This window comes from Triturus cristatus, chromosome 1_1, assembly GCF_964204655.1.
Source record: "Triturus cristatus chromosome 1_1, aTriCri1.1, whole genome shotgun sequence".
Taxonomy (NCBI): Eukaryota; Metazoa; Chordata; class Amphibia; order Caudata; family Salamandridae; genus Triturus; species Triturus cristatus.
The window spans coordinates 599,876,788-599,892,397 of NC_140579.1; positions in this window are offsets into that span (position 1 = coordinate 599,876,788).

Genomic DNA, 15,610 nt, shown 5'->3' on the forward strand with positions numbered 1-15,610 from the left:
AGAGCACGGGACTCACGTCTGAGCATACCCGTCTCACTCGGGGTGACAAATGCAAAAAGAACAATTGATGGACAGAATGCAGAACAATGTCATACATTCACAGCAGTACAGAGATCTGGGCCTAAATCCATCGTTTTTTAACTCACCATGCCATTCCAGTTTGGACCCAGCCATAAGCAAATCAGTCTTGACCCTGCGACCAATGGGATCAGTCCAGCCTGAACTGCCAGGCCAGGTCCTCCCTGGACTGGAAACAAGCATTCTAGGATCGGTTTCGGGCTTTCAGCCCTCATCAGCCTGGATAGCTTGACTCCAGTGGCATGGAGGGCACGGGACTCACGTCTGAGCATACCCGCCCCACTCGAGGTGACAAATGCAAAAAGAACAATTGATGGACAGAATGCAGAACAATGTCATACATTCACCCCAGTACAGAGATCTGGGCCTAAATCCATCGTTTTTTTGCTCACCATGCCATTCCAGTTTGGACCCAGCCAAATGCAAATCAATCTTGACCCTGTGACCAATGGGAACAGTCCAGCCCGAACTGCCAGGCCAGGTCCTCCCTGGACTGGAAACAAGCATCCTAGGTCCGGTTTCGGGCTTTCAGCCCTCATCAGCCAGGATAGTTGACTCCAGTGGCATGGAGAGCATAGGACTCACGTCTGAGCATACCCGTCTCACTCGGGGTGACAAATGCAAAAAGAACAATTGATGGACAGAATGCAAAACAATGTCATACATTCACCCCAGTACAGAGATCTGGGCCTAAATCCATCTTTTTTGCTCACCAGTCCATTCCAGGTTGGACCCAGCCATATGCAAATCAGTCTTGACCTTGCGCCCAATGGGAGCAGTCCAGCCTGAACTGCCAGGCCAGGTCCTACGTGGAATGAAAACAAGCATCCTAGGATCTGTTTCGGGCTTTCAGCCCTCATCAGCCAGGATAGCTTGACTCCAGAGGCATGGAGGGCACAGGACTCACGTCTGAGCATACCCGTCCCAATCGGGGTGACAAATGCAAAAAGAACAATTGATGGATAGAATGCAGAACAATGTCATACATTCACCCCAGTACAGAGATCTGGGCCTAAATCCATAGTTTTTTTGCTCACCATGCCATTCCAGTTTGGACCCAGCCATATGCAAATCAGTCTTGACCCTGCACCCAATGAGAACAGTCCAGCCCGAACTGCCAGGCCAGGTCCAACGTGGAATGGAAACAAGCATCCTAGGATCTGTTTCGGGCTTTCAGCCCTCATCAGCCAGGATAGCTTGACTCCAGTGGCATGGAGGGCACGGGACTCACGTCTGAGCATACCCGTCACACTCGGGGTGACAAATGCAAAAAGAACAATTGATCGACAGAATGCAGAACAATGTCATACATTCACCCCAGTACAGAGATCTGGGCCTAAATCCATAGTTTTTTAGCTCACCATGCCATTCCAGTTTGGACCCAGCCATATGCAAATCAGTCTTGACCCTGCGCCCAATGGAAACAGTCCAGCCCGAACTGACAGGCCAGATCCTAACTGGACTAGAAACAAGCATCCTAGGACCGGTTTCGGCCTTTCAGCCCTCATCAGCCAGGATAGCTTGACTCAGTGGCATGGAGAGTAAGGGACTCACGTCTGAGCATACCTGTCCCACTCGGGGTGACACATGCAAAAAGAATAATTGATGGACAGAATGCAGAACAATGTCATACATTCACCCCAGTACAGAGATCTGGGCCTAAATCCATAGTTTTCTTGGTCAACATGCCTTTCCAGTTTGGACCCAGCCATATGCAAATCAGTCTTGACCCTGCACCCAATGAGAACAGTCCAGCCCGAACTGCCAGGCCAGGTCCAACGTGGAATGGAAACAAGCATCCTAGGATCTGTTTCGGGCTTTCAGCCCTCATCAGCCAGGATAGCTTGACTCCAGTGACATGGAGAGCACGGGACTCACGTCTGAGCATACCCGTCCCACTCGGGGTGACAAATGCAAAAAGAACAGTTGATGGACAGAATGCAGAACAATGTCATACATTCACCCCAGTACAGAGATCTGGGCCTAAATCCATATTTTTTTTCTCACCATGCCATTCCAGGTTGGACCCAGCCATATGCAAATCAGTCTTGACCTTGCGCCCAATGGGAACAGTCCAGCCCGAACTGCCAGGCCAGGTCCTACCTGGACATGAAACACGCATCCTAGGACCGGTTTCGAGCTTTCAGCCCTCATCAGCCAGGATAGCTTGACTCCAGTGGCATGGAGGGCACGGGACTCACGTCTGAGCATACCCGTCCCACTCGGGATGACAAATGCAATACGAACAATTGATCGACAGAATGCAGAACAATGTCATACATTCACCCCAGTACAGAGATCTGGGCCTAAATCCATAGTTTTTTTGCTCACCATGCCATTCCAGTTTTGACCCAGCTATGTGCAAATCAGTCTTGACCTTGCGCCCAATGGGAACAGTCCAGCCCGAACTGCCAGTACAGGTCCTCCCTGGACTGGAAACAAGCATCCTAGGAGCGGTTTCGGGCTTTCAGCCCTCATCAGCCAGGATAGCTTGACTCAGTGGCATGGAGAGTACGGGACTCACGTCTGAGCATACCCGTCCCACTCGGGGTGACAAATGCAAAAAGAACAATTGATGGACAGAATGTAGAACAATGTCATACATTCACCCCAGTACAGAGATCTGGGCCTAAATCCATCTTTTTTTGCTCACCATGCCATTCCAGGTTGGACCCAGCCATATGCAAATCAGTCTTGACCTTGTGCCCAATGGGAACAGTCCAGCCCGAACTGCCAGACCAAGTCCTCCCTGGACTGGAAACAAGCATCCTAGGTCCGGTTTCAGGCTTTCAGCCCTCATCAGCCAGGATAGCTTGACTCCAGTGGCATGGAGAACACGGGACTCACGTCTGAGCATACCCGTCTCACTCGGGGTGACAAATGCAAAAAGAACAATTGATGGACAGAATGCAGAACAATGTCATACATTCACACCAGTACAGAGATCTGGGCCTAAATCCATCGTTTTTTTACTCACCATGCCATTCCAGTTTGGACCCAGCCATATGCAAATCAGTCTTGACCCTGCCTGCACCCAATGAGAACAGTCCAGCCTGAACTGCCAGGCCAGGTCCTCCCTGGACTGGAAACAAGCATCCTAGGAGCGGTTTCGGGCTTTCAGCCCTCATCAGCCAGGATAGCTTGACTCCAGTGGCATGGAGAGTACGGGACTCACGTCTGAGCATACCCGTCCTACTCGGGGTGACAAATGCAAAAAGAACAGTTGATGGACAGATTGCTGAACAATGTCATACATTCACCCCAGTACAGAGATCTGGGCCTTAAACCATCGTTTTTTTGCTCACCGTGCCATTCCAGTTTGGACCCAGCCATATGCAAATCAGTCTTGAACCTGCACCCAATGGGAGCAGTCCAGCCCGAACTGCCAGGTCAGGTCCTCCCTGGACTGGAAACAAGCATCCTTGGTCCGGTTTCGGGCTTTCAGCCCTCATCAGCCAGGATAGCTTGACTCCAGTGGCATGGAGAGCACGGGACTCACGTCTGAGCATACCCGTCTCACTCGGGGTGACAAATGCAAAAAGAACAATTGATGGACAGAATGCAGAACAATGTCATACATTCACAGCAGTACAGAGATCTGGGCCTAAATCCATCGTTTTTTAACTCACCATGCCATTCCAGTTTGGACCCAGCCATAAGCAAATCAGTCTTGACCCTGCGACCAATGGGATCAGTCCAGCCTGAACTGCCAGGCCAGGTCCTCCCTGGACTGGAAACAAGCATTCTAGGATCGGTTTCGGGCTTTCAGCCCTCATCAGCCTGGATAGCTTGACTCCAGTGGCATGGAGGGCACGGGACTCACGTCTGAGCATACCCGCCCCACTCGAGGTGACAAATGCAAAAAGAACAATTGATGGACAGAATGCAGAACAATGTCATACATTCACCCCAGTACAGAGATCTGGGCCTAAATCCATCGTTTTTTTGCTCACCATGCCATTCCAGTTTGGACCCAGCCAAATGCAAATCAATCTTGACCCTGTGACCAATGGGAACAGTCCAGCCCGAACTGCCAGGCCAGGTCCTCCCTGGACTGGAAACAAGCATCCTAGGTCCGGTTTCGGGCTTTCAGCCCTCATCAGCCAGGATAGTTGACTCCAGTGGCATGGAGAGCATAGGACTCACGTCTGAGCATACCCGTCTCACTCGGGGTGACAAATGCAAAAAGAACAATTGATGGACAGAATGCAAAACAATGTCATACATTCACCCCAGTACAGAGATCTGGGCCTAAATCCATCTTTTTTGCTCACCAGTCCATTCCAGGTTGGACCCAGCCATATGCAAATCAGTCTTGACCTTGCGCCCAATGGGAGCAGTCCAGCCCGAACTGCCAGGCCAGGTCCTACGTGGAATGAAAACAAGCATCCTAGGATCTGTTTCGGGCTTTCAGCCCTCATCAGCCAGGATAGCTTGACTCCAGAGGCATGGAGGGCACAGGACTCACGTCTGAGCATACCCGTCCCAATCGGGGTGTGGTAAATAAAAATTCCTTTACCGGGACTGAATTTGATACAGAAACATTATAAAATAGCTCAGTAAAATGAGAGGCAGAATCCGTGATATTAGAGTTTCGGAATGGGCTTTATTCCAATAAACGATTATAATCGGATGCTTCGAGTTCCATCACCACGGGGGTTCAGGAAGTGAAGTACATACTTTATTGACAAGAAGTAACTTTTATAGTACATACGTTATAATGAAGCAAATACAGTAGGCGTAATAATTGATAAGGAACTTGACGTGGTACCTGCGTAACCGAAAATGGGTGTTTACAAGGAGTAAAAAAGACACATGATTGGTTATGATATCATGCATAGGTGGATCTATAAGATAATACTTGACATAGATGCGCGCGCAGCAGCATGACGTGTAATTGACGTGTAACTAGGGGGTGAAGGGAACTTGACGTTAGCTCTACATGTGGAGACGAAAAGTCTGGGGGTCAGATCAACCTAATCCCAAATCATATCTAACATCCTATGTTTAAAGAACTATGTTATCCATAAAGAAGGACTCTCGGACAGAATCTATTCTATACTGACTGTGCGTGTGTGTACAAGCGTCTAAGTGTCTACACTGAATGCGAGGGGATGGGAATATTCCATGGTGACAGGGCTATGAATTACTTGCATGAGGGCAGAGAAGATGGGCCTTTTTGCTTGGTAACTGGAAGAATGTTTACTTAAGCTACTAGGCAGGAATGCATCGGCTGAGGGGGAAGCAGATAATTCGAAGGTGAAATACAGCTCTTGGCAGAGAATAGGCTGATGTCAGGCTTCGTGGGCCGCGCAGAGAATGAGACAGAGTTCATGGTCACAGATGCAGGCTCAGACTGGAGCTTTCAGAGGCAGAAGGAAAAAGGAGTTTGATGACAGAATCAGGGCCTACTTGCCTGGACTGTAAAGTGGCATAAGTGAACCATATAAAGCCGGTGGCCTTTCATATTTAGGAATGGAATATCCGACATATTCATGGCGGATCTGACAGAGGACATGTTGACGGTGGACGCACATATATTTGCGTCTTCATAACTGGAACTGGAGGGAACATACATGTACTTGTGACATGCACATAGAACCGTTGGGGTCCAAGATAGGGGACATAACTGACCAGGAAAATCCACATTTCCACATTCCCTCCTTGTCCCCCTACTTGCCCTTCAAGAGATATCGATCTTCATCAATCCATCGATCTGTTCATATAGCATCATTTGTTCTTCTTTCTTCTTCCGGGATCTTGAATGAAATCTTGGTGGTGGAATACACGATGTGGCACACAGACCACAAATCGCTGGTCCACATTGTAGACATAGACAGCAACTGAATAGTATGAGAAAGCCAATACCTAGGAAGGATAAAACTCTCCATCCCCAGGCTGATATCACACTCCAAAACCAACTGGACCAAGTCCAAGTGCCTGGGTTCTGGTGTATCTGGTTTACAATCTTATGAAGGCGAGTGATGGCTTTATATACAGATGGCGAATTTTCTGGTATGAATACGCAGCAACTTGATCCGATGACCCTACAAGCTCCGCCCCTATCAGCCAGGATGACGTCAAGGACAAGACGATTTTGAAGCACAACAATCCGCATAGCAGACTGCTCTTCTGTTAAATTGCCTAAGGCGGAAATAGTCTCATTCACTACTGCTTCAAGGGTTCTGGTTAATCTACGTATCAGCTTACTATTAGTAACGGTACCTATATAGGGAAAGATGCCTTTATTAAAATCTACATACTTGTCCCATGCCGTCTCAGTGTAATCGACAATGGGGAGATCTCTCCGCTTTCTGTTGTGTACTAAATGAATATTTCTGTAGTAATCAGGAGGAGCTAGAAAAACAGGTGGCAAAAGGAATGCAATGTAGCAGGTACCATCCCAATCTAGAGGTTGACGCATATATGCAGTCTGACCACATATAAAGTAGGAGTGGCGAGAAGCTCTAAATGAAGATTTGCCTTGATCACGGAATTCTACTATAGTATTGCATTTACTATGGCCCATAGGTATGGAACCAACCTTTCTTACACACAATTCACCCTTCGCTGGGAATACTGACATGGTGGGTAAGACTAGTTCAATTTCAGATACGACATTTAGAATCATGAGATTAGGTGTAAAATTACCTAATCCATATACTTCATTTTCTAGATCAGTTCCTGTTCTTTTGGGGCGACCCTCCTTGTCAGGGTAGCAGACCTTGAGTAAGACTAGGTTCAGGTTTCCCCATATCCAATGATCTTGGTAAACTGCTGTGTCTGAGTCTATGGAATTGATTAAACTAAACCATGCTCCACAGGAGCCATTATGTGTAAATGGATGTGGAAAGAAAGGCAGGACTCCTTCATAATTCTGATAGGGAGGGAGTCGGCCACACACCCAACAATTGGTGGCATTACTAGTCTGATGGGAATGATGTAACATACTAATGAAAGTGTTATTGCGCAGCGCAAGTCTATAAGACAATTCATGCGGAGGTAAGTCACTAAAAGAATGTTCAGTAGTAACATTATAAACATGTCTAGAAATAGGGTAATATATGTGCAACAACATACTTGTAATAATTATTAAAAGACTCAATAAAAACAAAATTAATAATGTCACTATGCAGTGGCTACGCAGTGATTTACAATACGCCTGTCGTTTCATCATTTTTCGCGACTGTTCATGATTCAGGTCTAGAGGATACATGTCAGAGACAGATTCAACCGCTTCACCTAGGGGAGGACTTAAACAATCAAACCGTCTGACGTCCTAGGCCTTAACTTAACTTTGTAAAGTTCGCTTTCAGTTTTTTCCACCAAAGGAAGTTTTGAATCAGTCTGTGAGGGAGTGCAGGGCACAATGTCTATATCCGAAGATAGTCCATGGAATTTCTTGATGTGGCTTGAATGAATCCAGCCCTTGCGGCCCTCGATCTTCACGGCTGTTCTTGTGGTCAACAGGACCAACTTGGGTGCTTTCCACCTGGGCTCCAGCTGAGTCTTTCGGTCGAAATTCCTCACAAAGACAAGATTACCCGGAACAACGTCATGGGGTTTCACCTCAGTGTTGTCGGGAAAGGCTGCAGCTACCTGTGAACGAGAAGATTGTAGTGCAGACATCAAGGAAGCCAAGTAATCTGTCAGCATATTACAGTCAATATCAGTTATTTTGCGTGGTATGGGCGTCCCCCACATATTCGGTGGTCTACCGAAGATCACCTCATACGGGGATAGCCCTGTTCGAGAGTGTGCTACCATTCTCATGTAAAAGAGTGCAACTGGTAACGTTACTACCCAGTCGACACCTTTCTCTCTGCATATTTTGGACATTCTAATTTTCAGTATCTGGTTATGTCTTTCTACGAGACCTGCTGCCTCGGGATGTCGGACACAGTGGAATTTCCACTGATATCCTAACAGAAGTGAAACGTGTTTCATTAATTCGGATGAGAACGGCTGGCCGTTATCTGAGTAAACAGCACGTGGTAAACCGTATCGTGGGAAGAATTCTCGAACCAACTGTTTGGCAGTAGTCGGGGCAGTGTAATCTGAAACTGGGTATGCCTCTGTCCAACGGGACAGAGCGCAGACAACTACAAGAACATATTTGAATCCTCGACATCGTTCCATCTGGATATAGTCCATCTGGAGTACTTCAAAAGGATGGTTAGGAGTATGAAATCCACCCTGTTCTACGGGAACGCTTTTTCCTGGGTTAAACTGACAACAGATCATACAGGTACGGACTTTTTGTTTTGCTGCTGCTCGTAAATGTTTATTGAACCAAATGCGTTGAATGCTGTCTAGCATAGCTTTTTCTCCTAGATGTGCTGGACTATGTATAGTGTTAATTATAACTTGGACCATTGAATCAGGAAGGAACCATACAGACCTTTCCTTCATCATCCATCCTTGGTCCGTTTGGATCCCTCCTAATTCAGTCCATTTCTTTATTTCGTCTGGTGTAGCATGTGTCTGTATGTCAATTACGTCAAGAGTAGGATCTTTAACTGTCATACAATGTGTCGGGACTATTGTCTTTGTCACGTCGGGGATTTGAGTTTGAGCAGTCTGTTTAGCTGTTCTGTCGGCTAGATCATTGCCTTGGGAAATGATATCAGTAACCTTCGTATGAGCCTTACATTTCATAATTGATATTTCAGTGGGCAGATGTATTGCATCTAATAAGGCATGAATGAGGGGTCCGTGCTGAATGTGGGCACCGTGGGAAGTTAAATAACCTCTCTCTCGCCACAGCACGCCGAAATCGTGTACAACTCCGAATGCATAACGTGAGTCAGTGTATATGTTGACTTTTTTATTCGTGGCTTGAATACAGGCTTGTGTCAGAGCGATGAGCTCTGCGGCTTGAGCTGACAAAGTAGTTATACGATTAGTTTCAATGACCTCAGTATCTGTTGTGACTGCGTAGGCGGCTACTAACTCTCCTGTACTTGTTCTCATGCATGAACCATCTACATACAAGGTCAGGTCTGGATCTGACAATGGGACATCGGTTAAGTCTTGTCTGGGTTTTGTTGTTATTGTAATAACTTCAATACAGTCATGGGCTAGTGGGTCTGTTCCGACTACTGGTAAAAGTGTGGCAGGATTCAATGTGTTACAGCGTCTGATTTCTATATGTGGCTGAAACAATGTAAGCTCGTATCCTGTAAGTCGCGCTACAGTCAAGTGTTGTGTTTGCGTTCTATTTACAAGAACCTCTACTGCATGTGGTACTTGAACTGTCAATGGATGTCCTAACACTATGGCATCGCTTTGTCTGATTGCTAAAGCTGTTGCTGCTACTGATTTTAGGCATGCAGGCAAAGCCTGAGCTACGGGATCTAATGTACTAGAAAAATAAGCACATGGTTTGTGTGCTCCTGCTTGTTCCTGTGTGAGTACTGACAAGGCCGTACCTTCGCGTTCTGTAACAAAGAGTGTAAACTGTTTTCTGTAACATGGCGTTACTAAAACGGGTGCTTGACATAGAGCTTTCTTTAAGCTTCCAAAAGCTTGTGTGTGTTCCTGAGTCCAAGGGAGAACAGTCGATGTGGCTGCCTCCTGTGTGGTTAACTGAATGAGTGGTTTTGCTAGAAATGCATACTGAGGGATCCACTGTCTACAATATGAAGTGAGGCCTATGAAAGCCCGCACCTCCTTCTGTGTCTTGGGTATTGACATGTTAGCAATTAACTGAATGCGGTCGGGTGTAAGCTGCCTTCCCTCCTTGGACAGCGAGTGACCAAGATAAATAACTCGCTGGACACAGAATTGCAGCTTAGAAGGGGACACCTTGTGCCCCTTTTCGGCTAGAAATTGTAAAACTGTCAGTGATGCTTTCTCACATTCGGGTTCGCTTCTAGCGGTGATCAGCAGATCATCGACATATTGAAGCAGGGCAGTGTTAACCGGCATGTGGATACTGTCAAGTTCTCGTTTCAGTGCTTGGCTATAGATGCTGGGGCTTTCTGTAAATCCTTGAGGTGCGCGGGTGAATTTAAAGCTACGCCCATTTAAACTAAATCCGAACAAATATTGGCTTTCCGGATCTATTGGGACGCTGAAAAAGGCATTTTTGAGATCAATTACAGTAAACAATGTTGCTTCGGAATCAATAGCTGTCAATAATGACGAGATATCTGGGACCACGGGAAATTGTGGCACAATACATTTGTTTAACTCGCGCAGATCAATAACCAATCGATATACTGGCGGAGCTGTAGGATCTGTTCGTTTAAGAATCGGAATTATCGGTGAATTACATATATTGGAGTCGGTTTCTACAACCACTCCTTGGGTAATGAGCTCGTCAATGATTTGTAGTAAAGCCGTTACAGCATCTGGTGGTAACTTGTATTGTCGCATTCGTGGTAGCACCACTCCTGCCTTTAGTGTGACTCGATATGGTGTAATATTCATGCAACCAACATCAGTAGGGCCTTGTGCCCATAGATGTGTAGGTAAAGTCTGCAGTCGGGGATCCATGTCTCTAGATACATAGTGACCTTTAAAATCACGTAAAAACAACCTTACTCCTTCCGGAGAACAACATATTATGGCTCCTAGGGCTTTCAACGTTTTTATTCCTAACAAGTTTTCTGGACATGATTTAGTAAGCAATAAATCTGTAGTTCGGGTCAGAGGTCCTATCGTAAGTGGCAGAGGCTGTGATACTTCATTAACAATAGGTTTTCCTGAAAAACCAAGGGAGATATTCTGAGAGCCTGAGAGGGGTGCCCCTGGGACTTCACTTCGTTTTATAGTTGTTCGACTTGCCCCTGTATCGAGTAAAAATTTTCTATCTTGACCTAATAATTCACTATGTACATAAGGTCCTTCTTGATCTACAGGAATCTCGATAAGGGGTAAGTCAACTTCCCTCTCTAGGCTAGTTCATGCGTAACGTTGATACTCCGGATATTCATACTGTGCAGTCTGATACATTTGTCGTGTTGTTGTCTGTGTGGCAGCAACAGGCAACGGTGGTGCAGCTGGCACAAACTGTATTGGCTGTTGTGCGGCTGGCATGGCCTGGGCATGCTGCGTAGCTCCTTGTTCATTCTGATCTTGTCTTAGTGGCCGTGATCTTTCTTGTGTTTTGCCTATGGCGATATTATGTTTTAGCACTGGACAATCGTGTACGTAATGACCTGGCTTTTTACAATAATTGCATGTCCCTTTTACAGGTCCTGCTGAATCGGAATGTGTCATACCCTTTTTGTGTCCTTCAGCTGGAACTGTCTGGGAAACTAGCATTTTCATTTTCGTGTCTTTCATGCGTCTGTGTTCATGTTCTTGTTCCTCTTTAATTCTATTGTGGTGGTACTGTAACATTTGTAACATTTGTGTTGGAGTGTTACCTTGCCAGGTACTCTCGAATTTTAATACTCTATTCTTTACTGGGGGCAGGGCATTTTCCACTAATTTTGTTACAAACAGATGCGGGTATGATTCGCTACTTGCTTTTATGCCACTATTTATACCAAAACATTTCTCGAATCGGGCATAGTAATCGCTAGTGTCTTCATCTTGCTTCTGTTTACAGGCTGAAATTGTACCCCAATCTTCCTTTTTCGTAGTTAATAAACGTGGCAGTACTTGTACTAGTAGACCTGGTAGTGCTTTAGTTTTGTCCCCAAGCCCCGAACCTGGACCTCGGGCCCTTTCTTCTGCTTCTAATGCTGACCATTCTATCTTTTGATCACCTACCTCCCACTCTTTTTCCTTGAGTTTTTCATAAATGCCAGCAGGCATCAACACCTTTAATATTGTCATAATGTCGGGGTAGGTATACTCTCCCATGAGTAACATGTCTTTAATTTCTCGGTGAAAACCCGCTGGGTCCTTGTCATGACTGGGTACTACTTTCTTCATTTCTAACAATTCTATTTTCGATATAGGCGTATATACAAATACACGTTTAAACTGATTGTCCTCGCCTTTTATTGGGTGTACTTCTCGTAAAGGATTCTGTCTATCCAGGTGATACGTCGTTCTTTCCTTGACAGGCAATGAGACATGTTCTGAGCATACAAAAAGAATATACTGCTTTCTAGATACTAGAATTTCTTTAATTAATTTGGTACCTGGACCTCTCCATTTATTCATAAGCAATTCAGTCAATATGTCAGGTAAGGGACCAGGGTCCGAATGCTGACTCTGATATAGTATAATGAGTTGTTGAATCATATAAATCCCAGCTAACCTCTGCTCATCTGGGGTGAGATTCAAAAATGTGCGTACTACTGTCTCATCACTATATTTTCCGGGACTGTCCACCCAATGAACAGCTGCCCTCGCTAAATCTTGTTCATCCATAGAATCGAGAAAATGATAACCTCTTCGTTCTCGGAGTAGTTTGTCGGCGGTTTGGAACGAATGCTCGTTAGACCTTATGTTAATTATAGGTATTTGGAGATTCCTGTCATTATCTGGACATATTGGACGTATTGGGTCAGTATGACATCTAGTCTGATTCCTATTACAAGATCTTCCTCTACCTACATAGGCTATGGTGTCTGACTGTCCGGCGGGCAGTCCTGACCCTTCTTCCTCGCTTTGCTCGAACTCGTCTGTCTCTAATCTCTCTTCGTGTAGGCGTTCTATTTCTTTACGGATCTTTCGGCACATGGCTATTATACAATTTTGCTTATCGTGTCTCCCTTCTGATATATTCTGGCTCCATTTTGTAAGAATTTTCATTGCTTCCGGATCTACCCCCGGTCGGTCTTGATTTCTGATCATACAGTTTATGAGGAAACGCAACAGTTCCCCCTGTATCTCTACTTTCTGGTATTCCATAGCTCTGTTAATACATTCTGGATCTCGCCCTGTTTGAACAAAATGATATATTTTATCTAGATGCGCAGTCATTCCTGGTAGCTTCGCTAAATACCCTGCGGCTCGTCTGATACGTAATGATGCCAGGATCATTTCGTCCTCTTTACCGAGCACCGGGTCATATCTACAATCTATAAGAAGTTCCTTAAGCGTACGATCACTTACGAATTTGGGTGTACGTGAATGCGCTGACTCTTGGAAAATAAGTTTATTTATTCTAGGTGGCGTAGAAAAAATATTGGTAGCACCTCCCGTGGCCCCGTCTGGGGCGTCGGGTGTGAAAGGATTCGTCGAACGTGACACAGTAACTATAGGTGTGGACTCAGCTATAGAAGTACTTGTAGGAACAGATGCAGAAACAGATGTGCTTGCCGGAACTTGTGACTCGATTTGTTGCTGCAGGGATACGGGTGCTGGATCTTGGCGTTGGACCTCCCTGGTATGCGGTCTACGTGGGGCGGAATTAGCATACTCGGGAGCTGCGTCATCTAAATATGAGGAAAGAAAAACATCTTCTGCGGTTCTAGGATGCCCCTTAGGATGTACCTTGATTGGGAATAATGGGGGTGGCAAGTCTTTCGGTATCTCTGGAGTAGCCTTAGGTAATCCTTCGGCCAGAAGGGGATACATACCATTCATAAGGGCATTTCTTTGTCTGTCTACTTGTTCTGATTTCACTCGGATACCTTCCTCAATTAATAGATTCTCTCGAACTTTATTGGAATTCTCTTTACTCTTCTCTTCCTGTCTACGTGCTTTTTCTGTTCGTCTATGTGATTCTTTACGCCATAATTCAACGGCGTCTTTCTGTGACTGTCTGACTTTTCTTTTCCATAACTCTTCCTCGACTTTCATGATGCATTCTGCATCCCAGGTCCCCGCTGTGGGCCACCTCTGACTTTCTGGTAATCCCTTGGTATAGTCTACCCATAAATCAAGAAATAATATAGCGTCTAAGCCATGTTTGTGATACATGAAGTGCCCTGGAGTGTCCCTAGGAGGAATAGGGACGGCTTCTTCGAGAACCCCTTTTCTGGTAGTGATCTGTCTTAATTTCGAAAAGAGCGGCATATTGAGAACTGACCTTATACTTGATTTTGACCTGATACTTGAATTTGAACAGACTTAATACAATAAACACGATAATGAACAGTCATTCATACCACGATATACAGAACATACTTAAACACTTTAAACATTTAACATTAAACCTTTAACTGAAACAACAATGATGATCGTCTGCATAACTAATCACCAAGCTTAATTCTCGACAATAACTAGACAATAACTAGATACTTCGGAATACTTCGGAATACTTGATATACTGCTAAACAGTACAGATACACTGCTAAAACAGTGCAGACCGGATTTGTGTACCCAAACCCGTCTTGACCGGCACAACCTATGTGCACGTCAGAAATGCCTCCCCAGCAATGGTACTCACCGGGTAGCTTCGGAAACGGAAGGCCTCAGTAACTTGAACTTGAACCGGACTGGACTCGACTCGACTCGACTCGTCGGACACTGGGCTTGACTTCGGACTGGTGGGTCTCTGTATACCTCGGATCTTGCTCTCTCAGCTAGGCTCTGGTCGGGATACTTCGCACTTCTCACCGCCTCGTCTGGGTGTTGATCGCAGTCTCAGTCGCCCCCGCTTGACCGGAGGGAGATACAGGAAATCCTGCTGGTACGCGTTATTGTCCGTCCAGCTGTGGCAGGAGACCGGGCCTGCAACGCACCGCCGGCGCGTGAGATGAGAAAAAGTCCCTGTTCGGGCGCCATCATGTGGTAAATAAAAATTCCTTTACCGGGACTGAATTTGATACAGAAACATTATAAAATAGCTCAGTAAAATGAGAGGCAGAATCCGTGATATTAGAGTTTCGGAATGGGCTTTATTCCAATAAACGATTATAATCGGATGCTTCGAGTTCCATCACCACGGGGGTTCAGGAAGTGAAGTACATACTTTATTGACAAGAAGTAACTTTTATAGTACATACGTTATAATGAAGCAAATACAGTAGGCGTAATAATTGATAAGGAACTTGACGTGGTACCTGCGTAACCGAAAATGGGTGTTTACAAGGAGTAAAAAAGACACATGATTGGTTATGATATCATGCATAGGTGGATCTATAAGATAATACTTGACATAGATGCGCGCGCAGCAGCATGACGTGTAATTGACGTGTAACTAGGGGGTGAAGGGAACTTGACGTTAGCTCTACATGTGGAGACGAAAAGTCTGGGGGTCAGATCAACCTAATCCCAAATCATATCTAACATCCTATGTTTAAAGAACTATGTTATCCATAAAGAAGGACTCTCGGACAGAATCTATTCTATACTGACTGTGCGTGTGTGTACAAGCGTCTAAGTGTCTACACTGAATGCGAGGGGATGGGAATATTCCATGGTGACAGGGCTATGAATTACTTGCATGAGGGCAGAGAAGATGGGCCTTTTTGCTTGGTAACTGGAAGAATGTTTACTTAAGCTACTAGGCAGGAATGCATCGGCTGAGGGGGAAGCAGATAATTCGAAGGTGAAATACAGCTCTTGGCAGAGAATAGGCTGATGTCAGGCTTCGTGGGCCGCGCAGAGAATGAGACAGAGTTCATGGTCACAGATGCAGGCTCAGACTGGAGCTTTCAGAGGCAGAAGGAAAAAGGAG